Raw genomic sequence first — 23,763 nt, 5'->3', positions numbered from 1 at the left:
TGTTAAAAAATAAAAACAATGTTCCATATTGTCAAGCGAAAGCTCAATTGGGTAATTGAAAGATTTAAGTGTGACCATATAGAGGTACATCTCTTATTAGAACCATAAAATATTATAAATGATTAACATGTACACTAGTAGGCCCACACGCCACACTGGGTTCTTTTAAAAAAAACTAGGAGTTTATTTTTATTAAAGATTGACTCGTTGAAGAGAGCTCGGTGTATACGTTGTAACATTCGTTATTTTTGGGGTGTGACACATGTGATTACCGTTTTGGCTGCAAGGCTTTTAGATTTACTTAGGGTGTCTTTTGGGACTATCGTTTATTTATTATATATGTTATCATATCTGATGGTAACTAGATGACTTATTTGGTAATCTGATCGGTTTATTGTAAAAGAAATTTATTTCATATTAAATTGTGGTTAAATGCGCGTTAATATTATTACATATTACTTTATTTTGTACCGTTTTATTTTTTGTAGACCGCGCGCTTATAGAGTTTGTGGATGGAGATTGAGGGAACGAATGGGTAACAAAAACAACAAAGCGTGGGAAGGTGAGAAAAAAGTGGATAGTGATTGTATGTGTGGTATTGAGTTTAGTCTTATTTGAGAGAATGTTCAGGAGTTATGTAGCCATTTGAGGACATAGTGCCAAAACATTGTTGGAACGGATCCATTTGTAAGTAAGGTTTGAATAATATTATTAAGTGAACGGATTTATGTTCGACCTTGTCATTTTGGGAGGATGTGCGAGGGCATGAAAATCCAAAAACTATGCCATTTTCTAAGCAAAATTATGAATAGAGTTTGTATTCTCTTCCATAATTGTCAAACTGAAATCATTTTGTCTCATTCAAAGTTCAAACTAAGTATTAAAGATCGAGTTTGTGGAATTTAAGATCTTTAGAGAAAACATAAGATTTGTGGCTCAAGTGGTATGTCCATAAGAAAATGATCGTATCATCAAGCAACATAATATTTGTGAATTATAAATTTATAATTTTTAAACCCTAACTAATTGCCATTGCAGTTGTTGCTTTCCTTCCTGGACCACACCATGGCTGAAAGCAAAACCCACTTTATTATTTTGCAAAAGCAGCAAGTTGCAAGCTTTTAGTTAGATATCTAAATTATTGTAATTTCTACGTTTACATGTTTGTTATAGTAAATAACTTTATTATTTACGTTTACTTGTTCACGTTAACTTGTATCATTATGTTAACTTTATAATATGTTTTTTTTTAACGGCCACTATTATTATTTGTTCTTTTGTATTAGGAACTATGGATATAACTTTTTAATAAGTGGCATATTAAAAGGGAAAAGTTACCTGATAATATCCCCTGACCCTATGTCCCACTCCTTCTATGATGATGATGTCTTATTTCTAAAACGTTTTGTGTGGTAGAAAAAGATGTATTTGCCAATGTTATTAGGTTTGATGTTGTTATAGGCCTAATTAATACGTATAAAAATTATTGGGTGAAAACGTGTAATTTTACATTACTGGGCAAAAAAACTTACGTCCTTATGAAGCTTCGTCCATTAGTCCACCCTCACTAACAACCAATTACATTTTTTGTCCTTTTGCTTTTTTGATTTTACCTTTTTAAACATCTTGTTAAATCCAGTTAATTACAACACGCTTGTTGAAAAGTTGGCAAGTTAAAGTCCACAGTTTGACACATGGTGTTGTTATGGCGCTTACACTAGCCTTTGCTAGTGAAACAACAAACACACAATTGAAAGCATGCATGTAAAAAACATTTGTAAGATTGTTTTTTCCTGTTATATTTTTTGAACTATGTTTGTGTTAGTGATTTTAGTGTAATTGGAGATTAACTTATTGATCAAGTTAATTATAATATAAATATAAAAAGTAGGGTGCGATGCACACACTTATTTGATCTTATTATAATTTATATCATATTGTTACATAGGGGCGAAGACCCTAAGGTGTTGTTTGTTTTTTCAGATGTAAAATGTCTGCATATCACATTTGCAGAAATCTGTAGTAGAAGAGGTGGACCAAACATCTGCAGTCTGCAAAAAGAAGACTGTTTTTTAACATCTACAGACTGCTAAAATCAAACAGAAATTTTTAAATAAGCTGAATTTAAATAAAAAATCCTTCAACTTTGAAATTTAATTAATAGTCAAATAACACTGAAATAATATTTATAAAACTACAATAACATTTTTTTTAAATCACTTGTTCCATACTTTGCACAAACAATATTATTTGATAGATGTTAATGCTTAAAACAATGTTGAATGTAAATTGTGAAAGTTGTGAACAATTTCTCTTATGTATCTATTCTTTCTTTTGCTAATATATAAAAATATACATCAAAGATGAAAATACAAAAAAACTTGCTTTAGGGTAAAATATTATGTTAAAAAATATTAGATGTCAACAAAACCCATGCCCAATTTATCCTATTTTAAAGCCTAAATGTTCAATCCTATAATCCTAGGTTCATTCTCGTCAAATCTCGTAACATTATTTTTTTAGCAGAAGCATACATGACCATTTGTAACACGGAGATACTGCATATTTAGATTGCTAAAATAAATGTCAACGTTTGTAAATTGCTAAAACAAACTGATGGCGGTGTACGAAATTGCAAAAATAAACTGGTGGTGGTGTACGAACAGTGGTAGTGATATTGCTGGATGGTGATAGTGGTAGTGGTGGGTGGTAGTGGTGGTGATAGAAGGCAGTGGTGGTTGGTGGTGGTAGAAGGCGGTGGTGACGATGGTGGTAGATGGTGGTGGGTGGTGGACGTTAGGTGGTAGTGGTGCTGGATGGTGATAGTGATAGTGGTGGGTGGTGGTTGGTGGAGGTGGAAGAAGGTGGTGGTGTTTGGTGGTGGTCGTAGAAGGCGGTGGTGGGTGGTGGGCAATGGTGGTAGACGGTGGCGGCGACGGACGGTGTTTGTGGCGGACGGTGGTGGTGGGTGGTGAACGATAGCAGTGGCGGACGGTGTGTGGCGGGGTGGTGGTTGTGGTGGCGGACGGTGGGTGGGTGGGTGGTGGTGGACGGTGGTGGTGAACAGTGGGTGATGGTGAACTGTGGGTGTTGGCAGGGTGTGGTGTTTTTAACTTCTGCAGACCTTATAAGATTTCAGAAGTGGATGGACCAAGTCTGCTCCAAGAAGAGCTTGCGCAGACTTTTTTAATGAACGCCTTCGAGAAAACAAACAGTCTGCAGACAGAAATGTCTGCGCGTGGTCATCACGGTGCAGACAAAAGAGGCTGCACAGACCTTTTTCAGAAAAACAAACATCACCTAAGTCATGGGAGTTCCAAGGGGGCAACACCCCTTGGGGGGGTCCATGGGCAGCGTCGCGCATGTGGTAGCAGGGTCCATGAGGTGGCAGCCCTTGATTGAGGTCGATTTTTGAGATAATTAATTGCTTTATAAAAATGTATTATAAATGTAATTTTATTAAATTCGTATATAATATTTTTAGTGTCTAAATGGAGCGTATATGATGTATTATGAATTTCAAAATACGTAACTGATGGTCGGCTATAAATCATGTGTATTTATGTGTTATTTCATGTATTTTAATTGTTTATGTATAGGGAACACAATTACTTTGAGTTCTTTTAAGATTGCAGGTGTTAGGAGCTTAAACGAGCTAATCAGAGCCATTCAGATAAAGATTAAGCAAGCCTCGAGAAGATGAAAGCATAGGGAAACATATATGGATGGTTAAAAAGTATTCGGGAATGGTTTGGATGCGAAACCCGAAGCCGAAGCGAAAATTGAACAAGATGGGTTACCAGGAAAGTGCCTTTTGGTAAACGGGCATATCTCGGCCTAGAAAATGAGTTACGGAACCCATAATATATGAATTTCGGGTTTTTCAAAGAGATAAAGCTGATCATGGTGTCAGATACCACTTCGCGCCGCGCGAAAGGGTTCTATAGATGATTTTAGCTCCGTGCGAAAGTCCTTTTAGGCGGGAAAATTAAACCTAACTTTAATATATTGAGTTTTCAGCCCCCTCTCGATATAACCTTCATTCTATCAACCAAGTACTAGGACGATTTTGCACCATCCCGAAGCCTGCAGTTATTTCGTTCATCGCATGCTTTCGTCCTCTAATAAGATAAGTGAATCCTTCGTGATGCCGATGTCAGGCTAAACCACTTTATTCACTTTAGTCTAGAGTTTTGTGTAAACTAACTTTGATCCGGTTCTATGTTTTATGTTTTGAATGAGTATGAACTTGATTGATTGTCTTTAATCTTATTTTACATTATAATTGATTGTTTAAACAGTTTATGATTTTGATTATCAAACTTTGCATCACTTATCTGGTTGTGTTCATCACATGTAGGGTTAGCTCTTATGTCATTGAACCAGTAATCGTTAGTCATTGCTTAAAAGTGGTTTTCATATATTAAACTGGTAATTGGGTAAACCAGAGTTCAGTTGTGTCAACAATTCGGTTAGGGTATCGTTTGTCCTCACAACTCAACTGTTAGGTTTAGTAATTAGTTCGCAATTAATATTTAAGAATCTGTGATTAGTCGATTATCACTTTACCTGAACCTGAAGTAAATCTTTTTCTCATAATTGTTTACAAACTTTTTAAGTAATCGTGTGTTATTATAACCATCTTTATAAATCGCTTGACATCGTCTGTCCACCTTAGTTAATTAATTAATAATCATTAACTTTACTTGCACTTTCCATTGATTCCTTATTGATTCCCTGTGGAGACGACCTTACTTACCCGTACTAGTTATAGGTATTTAAGTCTTAAAAATACTTGTTGATTAGAGAACGACATCTACATCAATAACTACCAAAGGCAGTTACCAAGACCCCAACCCTAATAAATTGTTTCCTAATCATACGAAGATTTCTCTGGTTCATTATACTCTCACAAATATTATACTCAACTCTGCTCAAATCAATATGAGTTTCATCCGGTCAAAATATTTGAAAATCACAAATAATTTTGATCTGATAATTTTTACACGGCTCTCAGATATCTAAAGATACTTGTTTGCAGAAATTCCCCAACAATTTGTTATTTTATTTGAGGGATTTAATTATTTTATCAGTTATTTATATTTTTATAGGTACATTTTAAACAACTCGAATTTAGTTTCATGTTTAGTTATCTTTGTTTGTTAGTTATATTTGAGGGATTTAATTGTTTTGACACATTCAAGTCAGTTTAATGAGGGCGATCACGAAGTCACCGAAAGAGGTTAGTCACTTAGTCGGTCTTTTCCTTCACCCTAGTTAATTAACATGTTTGAGAATATCTGGATCTATGCTTATTTTCAACTGTTCGGAGCATTTTGTTTCCCTATTTTGACCCATTCAAGGTGGAAAATGGGGTTGCTTCCTCAACAAATCTGAAGAGTAACGAATTTTTGGATATGTTAATCCATGTATAATCATTTAAAGAAATATTGTATATTTTTTTATTTATTTATTGACAATTTGACATAAGAGATGTTTTACGACAATGATTAAAAGTGAAATATTAACTTAGTGAACTTATTTTAATATTTAACACTTTTTAAAAATAACTTGCCTCGTACCAACACTCTTATTCTAATATATAACACCTTTGAAACATGTTTATTTTAGTAAAAAATTATGTTACCTTGAAACTTGGAGAAAAACACCAACGGGGCCGGATGAGAATACGTATGAAAAAGAAAATCATAAACGGTGGGCGCGGCCGGACTCAATTTTTTGGTCAAAAATGGGTCTACGTATAAAAAAATTCCAACAAAAACAGGTAAATTTACTCTACTTAGAAAAAAACGAAGGGGACCGAGGCTACCCGTAGCCCTTGAGAAGCGCCTAGCCCAGGAGTATGTACACAATGGAGTATCACCGATGGAAACCATATTGTAATTATCCACGGTCTAAACCTGATGACAACGCAAGTTTAATATGAGACTGAGACATGCTAAACAGGCTTGATATGTACCAGTAATTTATTTTTAACTATTGTAGTTGTGTTATTTAACTTTAATAATTAGAATTTGTAATTTATTTTTGTTTTTTCCTGTAAACATAAAAAAAATATAAACTTTTTGAAAATTAATCCTTATCGATAAAATTTAAAGGAACCTGTTGGTAATCTGTTCGAAAAAACTTATGTGGACGGCACTCCAAAAGTTGCCAGTGATCCCTCAGTAATATCTATAGTAATATCTATCGATGATCGGTAAGTATTATATGTAGGTAATATCTTTATGTAACCAAATTACCTAAACTCTTATATATTTCCTATGACTAATTAACAATAAATTTTCATTGGCATCCCAACTTTACTGATGAATGCCGAAGGATAAACTTGTCGGTAATACTAGCTTCGTTTTGTAACAAGATTAAACATTCATTAAAACGATTGTTTTTGACCTAAACTTATTTTGCCCCCGACGTGTTTTGACCCATTATAGAACCTAACATATATGTTTTTCCAGGCTTATTTTTTTGCGAAAATAGATTAAAAAATAATTTGATAAATGCTATATTTGATTATCTAAACAATTAAATTCACATAATTATTAATTCTTACATAACATTACAAATGAGAAACACATGAGACTCAGCATTACAATGCTTAATTATTAAAACAACACACTAAAGAACAACGAGTCATGGTAAACTTCGATAACAGAATGAGGGTCTCCAATGTGTTTTACAGTGTAACGAGTGAACCCGGCCTCAAGAAACACGTAAGATAAGGGTGGCAAACCCAACCCAAATGGATTGTTTTGGGTCAAGATGGATAAACTTTAAAAGTGAGATGGGTTAGGATGAATCATAAAAATTCTTTAAGTGGGTCAGGACAGGTTGGAAATATACAAGTGAGTTTCATTTATAGGTTAAAATGGGTCAAAACAAAAAACCGGAATGAAACCGAAAAACTGACCAAAACGAAACAAAAAAGCGAAATACAACCGAAAAGCTAACCAAAACTAAACAAAAACACCGAATCGACTGAACCGAAACAAAACTGAATTGAAATAGAAAAACGAACAAAACGAAACAAAAAAATCGGTATGAAACCGAAAAGTTGACAAAAACGAAACAAAAAAAAAGCGAAATGCAAATGAAAAGTTGACCAAAACAAAACAAAAACACCGAACCGACCAAAACGAAACAAAAAAACCGAAACGAAACTGAACTGAAATAGAAAAACGACCAAAACGAAACAAAAAAATCGAAACAAAACTGAAATAGAAAAACGATCAAAACGAAACAAAAACCAAAACGAAACTGAACCGGAATAGAAAAACAATTAAAATGAAACAAAAAAAAAAGCGAAATGTACTGAAAAGCTGACCAAAACAAAAACACTAAACCGACCAAAACGAAACAAAAAAAACGAAATGAAACTGAACAGAAATAGAAAAACGACCGAAACGAAACTGAACTGAAATAGCAAAACGACCGAAACGAAACAAAAAACTGAATTGAAACCGAAAAACTGACCAAAAGGAAACATAAAAAAACTAAATGCAATTTAAACACCGGATCAAAACGAATCAAAAACACCGAACCGGTTAAAACGAAACAAAAAAACTGAAACGAAACGAAACCGAAATAGAAAAACGACCAAAACGAAACTGAACTGAAATAGCAAATCGACCGAAACGAAACAAAAAACCGACTTGAAACTGAAAAACTGACCAAAAGGAAACATAAAAAAACTCTCTCAGATGTTTCCACTCCTGCCCCCGCAAGCGAAGAGGTTTCAAGATATGCAATATAAAAACAGGATCAAAACGAATCAAAAACACCGAACCGGCTAAAACGAAACAAAAAAACTGAAACGAAACGAAGCCGAAATAGAAAAACAACCAAAACGATACAAAAAAACCGATATGACACCGAAAAACTGACCAAAACGAAACAAAGAAAAGCGAAATGCAATCAAAAAGCTTACCAAAACGAAACAAAAAAACTGAAACGTAACCGACTAAAATAAAACAAAATGAATCGAAACGAAACAAAAAAAAACGAAATGAAACCGAAAAAACTGACGAAAACAAAACAACATTGAAAGCGAAAAACTGAGAAATCGAAACCGAAATCATTAAAACCGAGCAAATACCGAAACCGACCGAAATGAAAAAAAAAAACAAAACCGAACCGGAAAAAAAAACCCGAAAAACTCGAACCTGCGCCAGTACCAAACGAGTTTTTTTTATTTTTTTTAATGAACGAGGATGACGGAGGAAAATTTTTAGTTATTTTACATTTTGCATTTTTTTTTATATTTTGAGTTATTATTTTTTTAATATTTTTTTGAGAAGTTTTTAAAACCCTTTGCATGTCAACCTTAATTTGGGTCAAGATGGGTTAGCTTTACCCATCTTGACCCATATCCATCCTAACCCTCTATTTTAAAAATCCATCCTGACCTCATACTCATCCTGACCCATCACCCAAATCCAACCCAACCCACTCACATTGCCACCTCTAACTTAAGACCATTCATGCTCTTTCCCTTTACTTCTTAAAGTCATCATTGCCATATCACACATTAATCCCACACCATCATCGTCTTCACGTCCCACAATTACATCTACGACAATCACCTTCCCTGTATCTTGTGGAATAGCCTCCCGACATTTCTTTAGTATCACAATGCATTCTTCGTCCGCCCAATCATGTAGCACTTTCTATAAAATCATAAACAAAATCAATCAATCAATCAATCATACCCAGTAAAATCCCACCGACAGCAGAGCTATAGGTAGGGTCTGGGGAGGGTGGGATGTAGGCACACCGTACCTCTATCCAAAGGAATAAAGAGGTGGCTTCCAGAGAGACCCTCGGCTCTAAGAACATGTGTATGAAGCAGAAAAAGGAAATCAAAGTTTAACAGTTATATAAAAAACTACTACTAATTATAATAATATTAATAAAAAGGTCACAGTTTAACCGCAATATAAAAGCTAATAATAATAATAAAATATGTAAGGGAAATACCATTATGGTATGTGACCTAAATAAGTTAAGTCTAAGCCCTAAGGTATTCGATTCTCTCTAAAAATCCTTAACTTTAATTCTACTTCTCCACGAATTCCTATCCTCAACCATGTCCTCGGAGAGGTTTAGGTCTATCAAATCATGCCTAATCCTCTCATCCCAAGTCAATTTCGGTCGTCCTCTACCCCTCCTCCCCTCTATAGTAATGTTTTCTACGGATCTAACAGGATTCGTCGTCAGTCTTCTCTTTACGTGTCCAAACCATCTCAATCTCCACTCTCTTATCTTGTCTGCTATGTTCGCCACCCCTAATCTCTCGCGAAGCACAACGTTTCTTATTCTGTCTAGCCTTGTGTGCCCACACATCCAACGTAGCATTCTCATTTCTGCTACCTCCATCTTCCGCACTTGTGCCTTCTTGATGGCCCAACAATCTGTTCCATATAGCATTGCAGGTCTAACTGCCACCCTATAGAATTTTCCCTTCAGATTAGTCGGGAAACTCTTGTCGCATAATATACCTGTGGCTGCTTTCCATCTACACCATCCTACCTGAACTCGGTGGGTCACATCACTGTCTAATTCCCCATCGCTCTGTACAAATGATCCTAAATACTTGAACTTCGTTACCTGCGGGACCACCTGCCCTTCAATTGTGATGTGTGCGTCTTCACTGTCGTTTATCTCACCAAAATCACAGTGTAGGTACTCCGTCTTAGATCGGCTAATCTTTAAACCTTTTGTCTCTAAGGTTGTTCGCCACTCCTCAAGCCTCATGTTTAGATCTTGTTTTTTCTCAGCAAGTAACACAATATCGTCTGCGAACATCATGCACCACGGGAGAGTCCCCTGAATCGACTTTGACAACTCATCCAAGACTACTGCAAAAAGAAACGGGCTCAACGCTGACCCCTGGTGAAGACCTACCTCTACCGGAAAGAAATCAGTATCCCCCACTGGCGCACGGACACTTGTTTCACTCCTGGTATACATATCCATAATTATCTCTATGTATTTCCTGGGCACTCTTCTACCCTCCATGCACTCCCAGAGCACCTGTCGTGGCACACTGTCGTAGGCCTTTTCTAGGTCAATAAACACCATATGTAGATCACGCTTCTTCTCCCTATACTTTTCCATTAATCTTCTTATAAGGTGTATTGCCTCTGTGGTGGAACGCCCCGGCATGAAGCCAAATTGGTTGACCGTAACCTGAGTTTCTCGTCTAAGTCTAACCTCAATCACTCTTTCCCATAGCTTCATAGTATGACTTAGTAGTTTGATTCCTCGGTAGTTACCACAACATTGGGCGTCTCCTTTGTTCTTATAGATAGGAACTACAACGCTGCTCCTCCACTGGTCTGGCATCTTACCTGAATTGAGAATACTATTGAACAGAGTAGTTAACCACATGACTCCTTCCTCCCCCAGACACTTCCACACCTCGATGGGTATGTTGTCTGGGCCAACCGCCTTAGACCTTCCCATCCTCCTAAGTGCGTCCTTCACCTCTTCTCGTGTGATCCGTCGGCAGTAGCAGTTATTCGATTGTTGTCGATGAAAGTTTGTGTTGTCATGTTCTTCTTGGTAAGCTCTTCCATTGTTAAAAAGATTGTGGAAGTAGGTTTGCCATCTTAGCTTGATGTCCTGCTCCTTGACCAGTACATGCCCATCTGTATCCTTTATGAACTTCACCGGTCCTAGATCTTGCCTTCTACGCTCCTTGGCTTTGGCAATCTTAAACATAGCATGTTCCCCCTCTTTTGTTTCTAGACTTTCATACATCCGTTTAAAGGCCGCCTTCTTTGCTTCCGCCACTGCCTTCTTTGCCTCTATCTTGGCCGTTTTGTAGTTGTCCCTCAAATCCATTCGCTCCTCCTCATTCGTGCACCTCATTAGCTCCCTAAAACATCTTTGTTTGTCCCTTATCTTGTCTTGCACTGCGTCATTCCACCACCAAGACTCCTTATGCCCACTTGACTTTCCTGTTGTGACCCCGAGAGTCTCCTTTGCTACTTGGATGATCTTTGTCTCCATAGCTTCCCATATATGAGTTGAGTCAAAATTTAGTCGAGCCCGCGTATGCAGTATGAGTTTATCCTTAAACAGAAGGAGATTTTCGTCCTTCAAATTTCCCCATCGAAATAAAAATTAAATAAAATCATAAACAAAATCATTACACTAAATAAAAATTAATATTTGTAGGGGACAAAGAGTTCCATCATTGGACTAACCATCTGAAGAGGTATGTACCCGCCTCAACACCGAGCGAGGCGGGTCAACCCACAAGATATAGACAAGAGGCTTGAAATCAAGATATTATGAGGGCACAAAGCCAAAACCTATGCGCATGGCGCATATCACATATGCTCACGCATATCACATATGCTCAGGCATCACATATGCTCACGCATCACATATGCTCACGCGTATCACATGCTCACGCACCATATATGCTCACGCATATCACATCTGCGCGTGACGCATCCGCGCGTGACGCATATCACATGCTCACGCATATCACATCTGCGCGTGACGCATCCTCGCGTGACGCATATCACATCTGCGCGTGGCGCATATCACATGCTTGTGCATATCACATCTGCGCGTGAGAATAAAGAGAAGACCCCGCGCATCCTTAGGACAGGCGCATATCACACATGCACATAATCAACCTCGTCCTTATCCAAATCAGGATAAGGACAACCTTGATTGTGCACGTCAGACAACCTTTCAGAAGGTATCTTTTTAAGGAATAAGAATATGCTGATGTTGACAGCTGCCAATGAAAGGTGGACAACTCAGCAAAACCCATGTGCTACCACGTGATTGCACATGGGTCAGGTAAAATACCTGGGTCAGAGAATAATCAATGAAAAAGCACCAGGTGTCCCAAGGACACGTGGCGCGAAGCAATAGGAGGAGGCCAAAAAGGCCCTAATTGGGTCTGAGCCCAATCATTGGAAACCCTAGCACTATAAATACCACATCAACTCCACAAGGAGAGGTATGCCCTATTACACAGTATTACGCATTATTAAGTAATACACTCCAATTCCTTACTCTCAGATTATTATCTTCTCCTACAATCTCTTATTCTCACACCGGAGGGTTACCCCAAAGAGGACCCCTCTGTCTCTTTCCGAGGGGTAAGTTTACGGTGCTGTTCATTTTGTAGGTGGAAGAATCCAGATTCCAGAGAACCATAGGTGAAATAGCATAATCACACCCGAGGAAAGTTGATCGTCTACCAGTGAGTCGATCTACGTTTCTTCATTGGCGCCATCACCTGTTACAACGGCAACAAAATCTCATCAGTTCTCTAAAAAAAATTTTCACCATGGTTTCTGGTGTTCGTAACAGCGATCAAGTTCTGGAGGATATTGAGCGTGAGAATGTTAATGAGGGACAGCAGTTTCTGAGGGTGCCGCGTGATTCTACGCGCACCACCAGTAACCATCCTTTCATCACAACTCCTCATAGCCAGACTGAAACTCCTCCAGACGATCTCATGTTCCAAAATCTTACCGGCGCGAAACAAAAAGGACCAATGGGTCCAGAAGATGAAACCAATGACCCTAAAGAATGGCTCATAAACGAGCAACGACGTCTAATGGACAAGTACAATGAGCTGGTCAAACACAAAAAGTTAGCCGACTTAACACAAAGGCTAGCGTTTGACAAGCAAACCGTTCATGGAACAAAAAGGGCGCGCGCGCCGGAAGAGGGTCACTCTGTTCACACTGAACACGCTGAGTTTAGTGACGAAGAAGTGCACAGCATGAGGAAGACGCGAGATACTCATGCAGGAGGCTCACAGCTCCGCGCGCACATGAACGTGACGCCTGGAGCCAAAGCCGACATGGATCTGTACACACCGTACAGCCCACCAGTGAGAGGGCAAGTGGACGTAACCACACCGTACAGGCCAGCCATCTTGGTGAAACATTCAAAATTCACTGAGCGCATCGCGAAGGCTCCCATTCAGCACAAAACCAAGATGCCAAGTGGTTTGGGCAAATATGACGGCACAACAGATCCAGACGATTTCTTACAAGGTTTTTACAACACTGGAAACCTAGAAAGCTGGACGATGCCAACATGGTGTCACATGTTTGCTCGCTGCCTCACGGGCGCGGCGCGTGTCTGGTTCGAAAGCTTGCCGACTGGGCAAATCGATGGGTTCGAGGAACTATTGGAAAAGTTCCAAGCTCACTTCGTACAGCAGCGCAGACACACGCGCGACCCTGATGACATCATGCACTGCGTGCGCAGGAATGATGAAACGATTGAAGACTACATAACTCGTTTCAGTCAGGAGTCTCTGGCAATCGGAGGTATCACTGAGCAACTTTTGCGCGTGGCCTTTATACAAGGCGCGCACAGTGATCAACTCCGCAGAGCTCTCGTGAGCAGAGATGGCATGCCAACCACTTGGGCCAAGCTAATGGAAGCATCGCGAGTCTTCGCGAGAAATGAAAACAAATTGCCCAAGATAGAGCGAGAGAAAGAGGGCATCAAGCAGAGGCACCGCGCAACAACGAAAGAAGGGGCAAACAGAACTCTGTATGGTCCAGGTTGCAACAAACCAGTTTTTCTCCCGCAGAAAAGCAGGCGCAACCAAGCTCACCCCAGCCCCAAAAAGACATTCGTAATCGCGGAGAAGGTGATAAGAGGGAAGGCGGCAGAGATCCTAACAGACCTCTGCCAAGAATATGGACTCCCCTCACTAAAACGCCTTCACAAGTGTTAAGCACTGAGAATGTCCAGTTCAAAAGCCCCAAGCCACTACACTACAAGGGACCATCAAACAGTGGCAAGTTGTGAGTTTCACAAGTCCACGTGACACAACACTGATGCATGCCACCACTTGAAGGATGCAATTGAAAAAGATGTGAAATCAGGCAAGCTGGCTCACCTTGTGAAAAACTCAAGACCAGAAAATGAACAACCAGAAGGAGCCTCAGCCAGCAAAAAGTTCAAAAGAATCTGTGTAGCCGAGGGAGGAAGGCAAGGGCAAAGATCAAGAAAGAGAAGCGCGCAAATCCAAGGAGATTGGCGCGAGCAACAAGTAATCTTCCCAAGAATCAGGGGAGGCCCTTCTATCAGCAGTCCTCTTGTCATCACTACACACATTGCTCATTATGAAGTGTCAAAAGTCCTTGTGGACACTGGCAGCGAATCAGACATCATGTATGAGCAATGTTTCAGGAAGTTGGATCCAGCAGACCAAGCAAGGCTTGAAATTGTGAATGCACCAATCTCTGGTGTTTCAAATGAAATCATTCATCCCCTAGGTCAAATACAATTTGAACTAACTATGGGGGATGAGAAACACAAGCGAGCCGAAGTTGTCAACTTCTTGGTCTTGCCCACCACTTCATGCCACAATATGATCTTGGGTAGGGGAACGATTGCCCAATTCAACGCCATACCGTCGCCAGCGCACGGCGCGTTGGGGTTCCCAACACCAACAGGTGTAACTTTTGTATACCGAGATCATTTGTGTGCAGTGACAAGTACACCACGGGAAGGGAGAATGAAACTTCCAATGGCAGACAACGCGCCAGAGGAATGGATTCTCAACCCAAAATTCCCGGAGCAAACAATCACAATTGGCGCTACGATATCAGACGACACGAGGTTGAGAATGAAAAGATTGCTCACAGCATATATGTCGGTCTTCGCGTGGCAACACTCTGATATGACTGGGGTTCCGCGAGACCTGGCGCAACATTCTCTCAACACGTTCAAGTCTGTAGAGCCAATTGCTCAAAAGAAGAGAGTCATGGGGGATGAGAAGGCGAAGGCCATGAATGAGCAAGTTGAGGATCTATTGCGCGCAAACATCATCCGCCCGATACGATACCAGACATGGGTAGCCAATCCTGTGATGGTAAAGAAAAGTAACGGGTCGTGGAGGATGTGCATTGACTTCAAGGACCTCAACAAAGCATGCCCAAAAGATTGTTACCCCCTCCCAAACATCGACGCAAAGGTGGACTCCGTGGCGCCATTCAAGCTCAAATGTTTCCTGGATGCCTACAAGGGCTATCACCAAATTCAAATGGCACCACAAGACGAGGACAAGACTGCCTTCAGAACCGACAAGGGTGTTTTTTGTTACACAAAAATGCCCTTTGGTTTGAAGAATGCGGGAGCCACCTACCAAAGACTTATGGATGCCGTTTTCAGCGAGCAAATTGGAAGAAACCTAGAGGTCTACGTGGATGATTTGGTGATCAAAAGCAGGGAGGAAAAACAAATGCTCAAAGACATCGAAGAAACCCTTGGGCGCCTAAAGGAAGTTAACATGAAGCTCAATCTGAGCAAATGCACTTTCGGCGTACAAGAGGGAAAATTCCTAGGTGTAATGGTCACCAAGGATGGTTTCAAGGTGAACCCAGAGAAGGTGGAGGCCATCCTTGACATGCCCTCGCCATCCACCATGAAAGAAGTCCAAAAGTTGAATGGGAGATTGGTATCAATCAACAGGTTCCTAGCGAACCATGCAAGCAAATCTACCCCATTTGTCAACACATTGAGAAATTGCTTAAAGAAAAGCCAATTCAAATGGACTCCTGAGGCCGAGCAAGCTTTCAGTGAGATAAAAGAATGTTTGATAAATCTGGCCAATAGTAACCTGCGCTCATTGCCTTGGCAACCACCATGCGCGGGCCAGCATGTATTCCACAGATTCCTTCGTGTATCTCTCTGATCACAAAGCTTGCTTCCTCAGCATCTAGGCATTTCATGAGCGGTCCAAGATAAGAGCGTCGATATAATGTACCATCAAGCAGTTCATAATTCTGCGACTTGTGTCTTATCTTCCTCGCCTTTGCGCGATCGTCCCATGGATGGCGCCAATGAAGAAACGTGGATCGACTCACTGGTAGACGATCAACTTTCCTCGGGTGTGATTATGCTATTTCACCGATGGTTCTCTGGAATCTGGATTCTTCCACCTACAAAATGAACAGCACCGTAAACTTACCCCTCAGAAAGGGACAGAGGGGTCCTCTTTGGGGTAACCCTCCGGTGTGAGAATAAGAGATTGTAGGAGAAGATAATAATCTGAGAGTAAGGAATTGGAGTGTATTACTTAATAATGCGTAATACTGTGTAATAGGGCATACCTCTCCTTGTGGAGTTGATGTGGTATTTATAGTGCTAGGGTTTCCAATGATTGGGCTCAGACCCAATTAGGGCCTTTTTGGCCTCCTCCTATTGCTTCGCGCCACGTGTCCTTGGGACACCTGGTGCTTTTTCATTGATTATTCTCTGACCCAGGTATTTTACCTGACCCATGTGCAATCACGTGGTAGCACATGGGTTTTGCTGAGTTGTCCACCTTTCATTGGCAGCTGTCAACATCAGCATATTCTTATTCTTTAAAAAGATACCTTCTGGAAGGTTGTCTGACGTGCACAATCAAGGTTGTCCTTATCCTGATTTGGATAAGGACGAGGTTGATTATGTGCATGTGTGATATGCGCCTGTCCTGAGGATGCGCGGGGTCTTCTCTTTATTCTCACGCGCAGATGTGATATGCACAAGCATGTGATATGCGCCACGCGCGGATGCGTCACGCGCAGATGTGATATGCGTGAGCATGTGATATGCGTCACGCGCGGATGCGTCACGCGCAGATGTGATATGCGTGAGCATATATGGTGCGTGAGCATGTGATACGCGTGAGCATATGTGATGCGTGAGCATATGTGATGCCTGAGCATATGTGATATGCGTGAGCATATGTGATATGCGCCATGCGCATAGGTTTTGGCTTTGTGCCCTCATAATATCTTGATTTCAAGCCTCTTGTCTATATCTTGTGGGTTGACCCGCCTCGCTCGGTGTTGAGGCGGGTACATACCTTTTCAAGCCCCCCAGTCTAATTTGTGTCTTGTCTCGCGCTAGCGAGGTAAGATAGATATTAGACTTAATAGTTTGCTCTTTTAGTAGGGTTTTGTCTTTTTCTTCTTATTACTAATCGTTGCGCGAAATTCTATCCTTTTAGTTGAAACGAATCGTCCCTGTACGTGGTTGGTTGTTGCTGACATGCGTCAGTGATGGAGACGTGTCAGACTTTTCGTGTGCTCGAGGTGCTACAGTTGCCTTTCATGTCCCCTCACATAGTGTCAGGAACACGTGTCTCGCTCGCGTTGGTCCGTACCTGCGAGTGGTGGCGCGTGAACTCTGGCAGCACCTGTATCGTTTCTTTTCGTGTCCCCTCACACAGTGTCAGGGACACGTGTCGCGCTCGCGTTGGCTTACACCTGCGAGTGGGGGCGCGTGAAGTCCGATCAGTACCAGAGCTTGGTCACGCGCAGCATCAAGTGCTTCCTGGCTAGACGCTGCCGTCGCCAAGGCTTCATCTTTCTCTGCCCGCGCGGCCGCAAGCTCCTTCTTCAGGCGCGCAACCTCACTCTCCAATGATGATTTGTCAGTTATAGACTGCACAAGAGCTTGGTCACGCGCCTCCGCGTCCAGCTCCAAGTCGCGCGCTCGCCGCGCGTACTTGGCCGCGTCCGCCTCGGCCGCCTGTAGCTTCTCCCGCGCAGCCTGTAGCTCATGCCCGCGCTTCACAAAGGCAGCGTTGGCACTTTCTCGGTTTTCGTTGAGCTCTGCTTGGAGTCTCTCAGCTCTCTCTCGAGCATCAGAAAGATTCCAAGCAGATACTTTAGCCTCTTGCTTGGCTTCCGCAAGAGCATCACGTACCTTTACGTAATCATAGCGAAGCTCTTGGGAGGCAGCAAAGAAAGCCGACCCAGCGAACAGATGGTCATTGAGCAAGTCCACGCGAGCGCGGTCCTCCTGAAACCTCCTTTCAGCTGGAGGCACAGAATGAGCCCAGAAGTCCTCACACACACCCATGGACTGAAATGAGTTGTCCTCAGTAATATTCCATCTCGGGCGGTAAATGTGATCGGCTTCCTGCAAACACAAAGTAATGATCTAAGTCATCAAAACACTAATATGGAAGTCCGCGCAGCGGAGCAAAACGAACTTATACCTGCGGGGAGCAAGCAGAAAAGTCAGCGCCAGCCCCACGAGAAGACTGCGCCGCGAAATCTCGTGGCGCTGCAGGGCTGGCGCGGCTGCCGTCGGAGTCTTCAAGTTGAACCTCCTCATCTTCCTCTGAAACAGGCCTTTTCTCCTGCGACCTGGAAGAACCAAAACCAGTCTCGCGAGGAGGGCTGCGCGCAGAAGGAGGTGAGGGAGGTCTCGACGCCGCCAGATCGGCGCGTAAAACGGCCTCCTGCTCCTTAGTAATCCCGATGAGGGGAGATTCAGCGCTTGCAGGAGCAGAACCAACGGCGCTGGCACCGGCGCCAGCAGTGCCGCCAGCAGCTTGTACGCCAGCTATGACTCCTATGAAAAAATCAACAAAAAGAAATGGTTCATGACTTGATCTAAAAGAAAAAAGTCAGAAAATAAAAGCGCAATACATACCTTGGCGCACCGCCGTTCGCGAGTTAAACATCGCCATGAAGTCCATTCTCCCCTTTTTTGAGGGTAAAACAGGGGACTTCGAAGCGACCTCCGGCGCCGCCTCGGCACCTTGTTGCGCCTGAGGTTGATCCACCAACGTCGCCGGCTCTACAAGCATTTGAGAGAAAAGATTCAATAGTAATCCTATCAGAATAGCGCTCATAAAACCATAAAGTATAAAGTATACCTGTCGAAGAGGAAACGGCAGGCGCAACGCCGCTTCCCTTTTCCGCCGCGCGAAGGGACGAGGTAGCGGCACCATACCTCGTGTGGACAGGAGGTCTGCCCACATTTTGAGGCAGGGAAGACAAGGAAAACTTGGAGGTAAACTCCTGGGTTTTCTCAAGTCCCTTCGCCTGAGTAGGAAGATCCTGAACAACATGGGCATCTTTCTTTTGTTTCTTACTGGCCCCTGCGCCAGTTTTCCCTTTAGCCTTACGCTTTAGTTGGGGCACCTCAGCCTCCTCCTCCTCCTCTTCCGCGAGCTCCAACTCGTAGTTCTCGAGCGCGTCTTCAATACACGCAACAGAAAGGTTAGCCAAATCTGGTATTATAAAGGCATAAGCATAAGTACAAAGGCTTACCAGGCGCGTCGCTGTCAAAGCGAAATCCCAGATCAACAGGGATGAACATGTCATCGAAGCGATCGGGGAAGCCAACCTCCCCAGCGCCCAGCGCGACGGAACCACCCTCCATATGCTCATCATAGGCGGCGTGGACATACTCCTTGCTGACTGCACAAAACAAGTCAAATGATATCAGCAAAACGAATTATATTCGCGCAGAAGTAATGCAATGAGTTAACTTACACAAGCCGTCAACTTGGATAACGGGCTCAGTCGCGCTGTCGGCCCACCTCCTGCTCATACCAACCCCCACCAGCGCCTCCTCGCAAATGTTCTTGGCGGGGGATGGTTCGGCAGTCAACTTTTTAACCCAGGCGCCAGTTGGGTTCTTGAATACACCCACATCCGCGGGCGCAGAAGAGATCGCGCGCATGGTCATGCGGATGGGGATCACACCAGCCCTGATATAGAAAAATCTCTCAGACCAGTCATGAAGGCTCTTGAATGAAATAGTGCAGCACTTGACCTTCTGACTGCGAGGAATAAATGAGAACCAAGAATCTTGGATCTTGGGCTTATAAAAAAACTGAAAGCGCCGAGGGGTGGGCTCCTCGCGCTGAGATTTGCACATGAACTCAAAGTGAGTCATGCGCACGAGTCCAAACGGATGGACTTGGGATATATGAATCCCATAAAACCTAAGCAGCGCACCCTCAAACCTTGTAATCGGGAGACGAAGGTTGCAGTAGGTGAAAAAATGGCAATAAAGGGATATATAGCGGGTGGGCGGGTCCGCCGCCGTTTGCCCGGCCGCCGGCAGCATGCAGCCATACTCAGGGAGAAAACCCTGAGAGGCGATAAGGCTGTCAAAATCGGACTGCCTCAGTTTACAGGGGATCTCATCCCACTTCTTCACTGCCTTGGTCTTCCCTACCTCCTCCGATGAGGCCTCAGCAGCCCTCTTCCCCTTGCCGGTCTTCTTCAACATAGACATTACTAACGATTTCACACGGCGATTGCTGGGGGAGATTGTGTTGTCTGGGCTATCAGACATACAACAGAGTCAGGCACAAGTTGCTTCTGAAGAACGGAAATCTGAAAGATAGGCACTTAATCGGAATAGAAAGAAAGGAAAGCTCTGAATAAACAACAAGGAAGATGAAGGATAAAAACTCTAAGGGCTTGCTTTTATAGGCCCAGGAGAGAGAAAAATTGGTACTGATCGGACTTCACGCGCCCCCACTCGCAGGTGTAAGCAAACGCGAGCGCGACACGTGTCCCTGACACTGTGTGAGGGGACACGAAAAGAAACGATACAGGTGCTGCCAGAGTTCACGCGCAACCACTCGTAGGTACGGACCAACGCGAGCGCGACACGTGTTCCTGACACTATGTGAGGGGACATGAAAGGCAACTGTAGCACCTCGAGCACACGAAAAGTCTGACACGTCTCCATCATTGACGCATGTCAGCAACAACCAACCACGTACAGGGACGATTCGTTTCAACCAAAAGGATAGAATTTCGCGCAACGATGAGTAATAAGAAGAAAAAGACAAAACCCTACTAAAAGAGCAAACTATTAAGTCTAATATCTATCTTACCTCGCTAGCGCGAGACAAGACACACATTAGACTGGGGGGGCTTGAAGAGGTATGTACCCGCCTCAACACCGAGCGAGGCGGGTCAACCCACAACATATAGACAAGAGGCTTGAAATCAAGATATTATGAGGGCACAAAGCCAAAACCTATGCGCATGGCGCATATCACATATGCTCACGCATATCACATATGCTCAGGCATCACATATGCTCACGCATCACATATGCTCACGCGTATCACATGCTCACGCACCATATATGCTCACGCATATCACATCTGCGCGTGACGCATCCGCGCGTGACGCATATCACATCTGCGCGTGGCGCATATCACATGCTTGTGCATATCACATCTGCGCGTGAGAATAAAGAGAAGACCCCGCGCATCCTCAGGACAGGCGCATATCACACATGCACATAATCAACCTCGTCCTTATCCAAATCAGGATAAGGACAACCTTGATTGTGCACGTCAGACAACCTTCCAGAAGGTATCTTTTTAAGGAATAAGAATATGCTGATGTTGACAGCTGCCAATGAAAGTTGGACAACTCAGCAAAACCCATGTGCTACCACGTGATTGCACATGGGTCAGGTAAAATACCTGGGTCAGAGAATAATCAATGAAAAAGCACCAGGTGTCCCAAGGACACGTGGCGCGAAGCAATATGAGGAGGCCAAAAAGGCCCTAATTGGGTCTGAGCCCAATCATTGGAAACCCTAGCACTATAAATACCACATCAACTCCACAAGGAGAGGTATGCCCTATTACACAGTATTACGCATTATTAAGTAATACACTCCAATTCCTTACTCTCAGATTATTATCTTCTCCTACAATCTCTTATTCTCACACCGGAGGGTTACCCCAAAGAGGACCCCTTTGTCCCTTTCTGAGGGGTAAGTTTACGGTGCTGTTCATTTTGTAGGTGGAAGAATCCAGATTCCAGAGAACCATCGGTGAAATAGCATAATCACACCCGAGGAAAGTTGATCGTCTACCAGTGAGTCGATCCACGTTTCTTCACCATCAAATAAACAACATCAGCTTTCGGAACATGATCAAACATATCACCTCCAACATGTTCAACACCTATAGATGTCGGAGCAACTAACACTACATGTGGTAGATCGAAGTTAACGCCTTTGATCCATGGACACACCTCGACAATACCCCTTAAAGCCATTCCATTACCACCACCAACATCCACCAATGTCCGCACCCCCTCAAAAACCTCAGGACAACCCTCAATAACTGCGGCCACACAAGCACGGGCATCACACGCCATTCCATCGTTGAATAACTTATTAAACTCCGGATTATTAGCACCAAACCCCCAAAGGTCAGTGCCATGTGCCGCATCAAAAGGCAAATCTTTGTTACGCATAACCCAATCACTTAACTTATGGAATGGAGCCAATATAACCGGATTGGACCCTAAAAGGACCAAATTAGCCATGCTATTATTTCCATGTCGCGTTAGAAGTCTAGATATCGGTGTTAGAGCATATCCAACAGATGCTTCACATATAGGTTTTTCTTGAAATACTTTACAGTGGATCAAAAACCTCATGATTCTAAACAATGAAGCCTTTGAACACCCGATTTCCGAAGCCAAGTCATCAAGTGTGACAGGAGATTTATTTTTTGCTAGGATATCGGGTATCCGAAGCTTAATGGCACACTTGATCACAGCTATAGGAGTGAAACCATGAATATATTTCCATATTTCCACTTGGGCTGCCACTTCTTCTTTGGAATTTTTATTCTGCATTATAGTTTTTGTAGCCATGACGACAAGATATGATGGACGAATCTAGTGAAGAGGGTGGTGTGGTTAAATGGCGATATATTAATAGAAATAGACTATAGACTACATATAATGCAATAAAATGATTGGATCAAATATGTTAATAATTGGCTCCAAGAATTATATACATTAAATTTCCTTTATTTTTTTTTAAATAGCCAACAAAGGTATTATATATGTATTAAATTTCCTTTATTTTTTTTAAACGGCCAACTAAGTAACGCCGGGTACCACGTACGCGGCCCCCAATGGCTAAAGGTAGCCCGAGCCGGCCACTAGTCCGGACGGACGGAGCCCCTAACGGTCCACCTGTTGAGGGATTCACCGGATAAAACCCGACCCCCACGCCCGCCAAACGGCACGACAGCGAGGAGCCGGTAAAACCGTATGAGATCAGGACTCATATCTCCCATAAGTTGGTGGTAGTGAGGTTTAATCCCCCTACCTATCACTTGTAAAGTGAGTGCTATATCATTGAGCCACATCCAACTTATTATTAAATTTCCTTTATGATGTGTAATCTCGGGTCAGAACCAAAAATATTATCATTAAAAAATGTTTTAGTTATAATTGCTAAAGATGTTGGTGTGTGCATTACTTATAATTAAAACTTTAAAAAATGTATTAGTTATAATAAAAATTATAATATTTTATACTAAACATGTATTTATGATAATCTTTACTATAATTAAGAAAAATATCATGTTTTATGAAGAAACACGGATCTATTCCCCTTGACAGGTCCTAGATCCAATGAGTCAACAGGGTATGATACGGTTAACTGTCAATACGATATGAACACAATTCCCAAAGTCTAGTGACGTGAACCTGCAAATCAAACACCGTGAGCTCGTTACGGGAAGGACAAGAGGGGGGTCTTCCCGTAACCACCCTCCGGTGTGAGAATAAGTACGGTTCCATAGAAAATAAAGTACTTAAGTAAATTGAGAGAGTACAGTGGGTGTGAATGAATACCTCATGACGATTGAGAGAGAGTATTTATAGCCGAAGGGTGTGGGAAGGTGTTTGGGCTAGCTGTCCTTTTTAGAAGATGCTCTTGTAACTGACTGGGCACGTGTCCTCATGCGATAGGCTCAGCTTATACGTTGCACGTGCATGTATAACAACCTGGACACGCGTCCTCCTATGATAGGGTGGTGGATAACCCTGGCCATGTGCACGGTTATAACGGCCTTGCCAGGTGTTCTTTCGTGGTTGGTTGAGGGATCACGTATTGCTCAAGAAAGCACCTTGGTAGATCTTCTAGAATGTTACTGGTTAAATGACAGTT

At 42.4% G+C, this 23,763-nt stretch overlaps 1 pseudogene across 1 annotated transcript; it reads right to left on the bottom strand.

The window, feature by feature from the left end:
• Positions 1-8,489: 8,489 nt before the first annotated feature.
• Positions 8,490-22,454, bottom strand: LOC143561188 (acetylserotonin O-methyltransferase pseudogene; annotated as a pseudogene). The gene is made up of 2 exons (XR_013140257.1): positions 21,690-22,454; positions 8,490-8,687 (listed from the first exon to the last, which is right to left on the bottom strand). The product of XR_013140257.1 is annotated as an acetylserotonin O-methyltransferase pseudogene (transcript).
• Between the last annotated feature and the right edge of the window lie 1,309 nt (positions 22,455-23,763).

The sequence above is a fragment of the Bidens hawaiensis genome, unplaced genomic scaffold (genome assembly GCF_021521415.1).
Source record: "Bidens hawaiensis isolate Kalapana, Puna unplaced genomic scaffold, B.hawaiensis_p1.1 tig00020589_1, whole genome shotgun sequence".
Taxonomy (NCBI): Eukaryota; Viridiplantae; Streptophyta; class Magnoliopsida; order Asterales; family Asteraceae; genus Bidens; species Bidens hawaiensis.
Note: the sequence above shows the minus strand (reverse complement) of the source record. Positions and strands in the feature narration are given on the sequence as shown.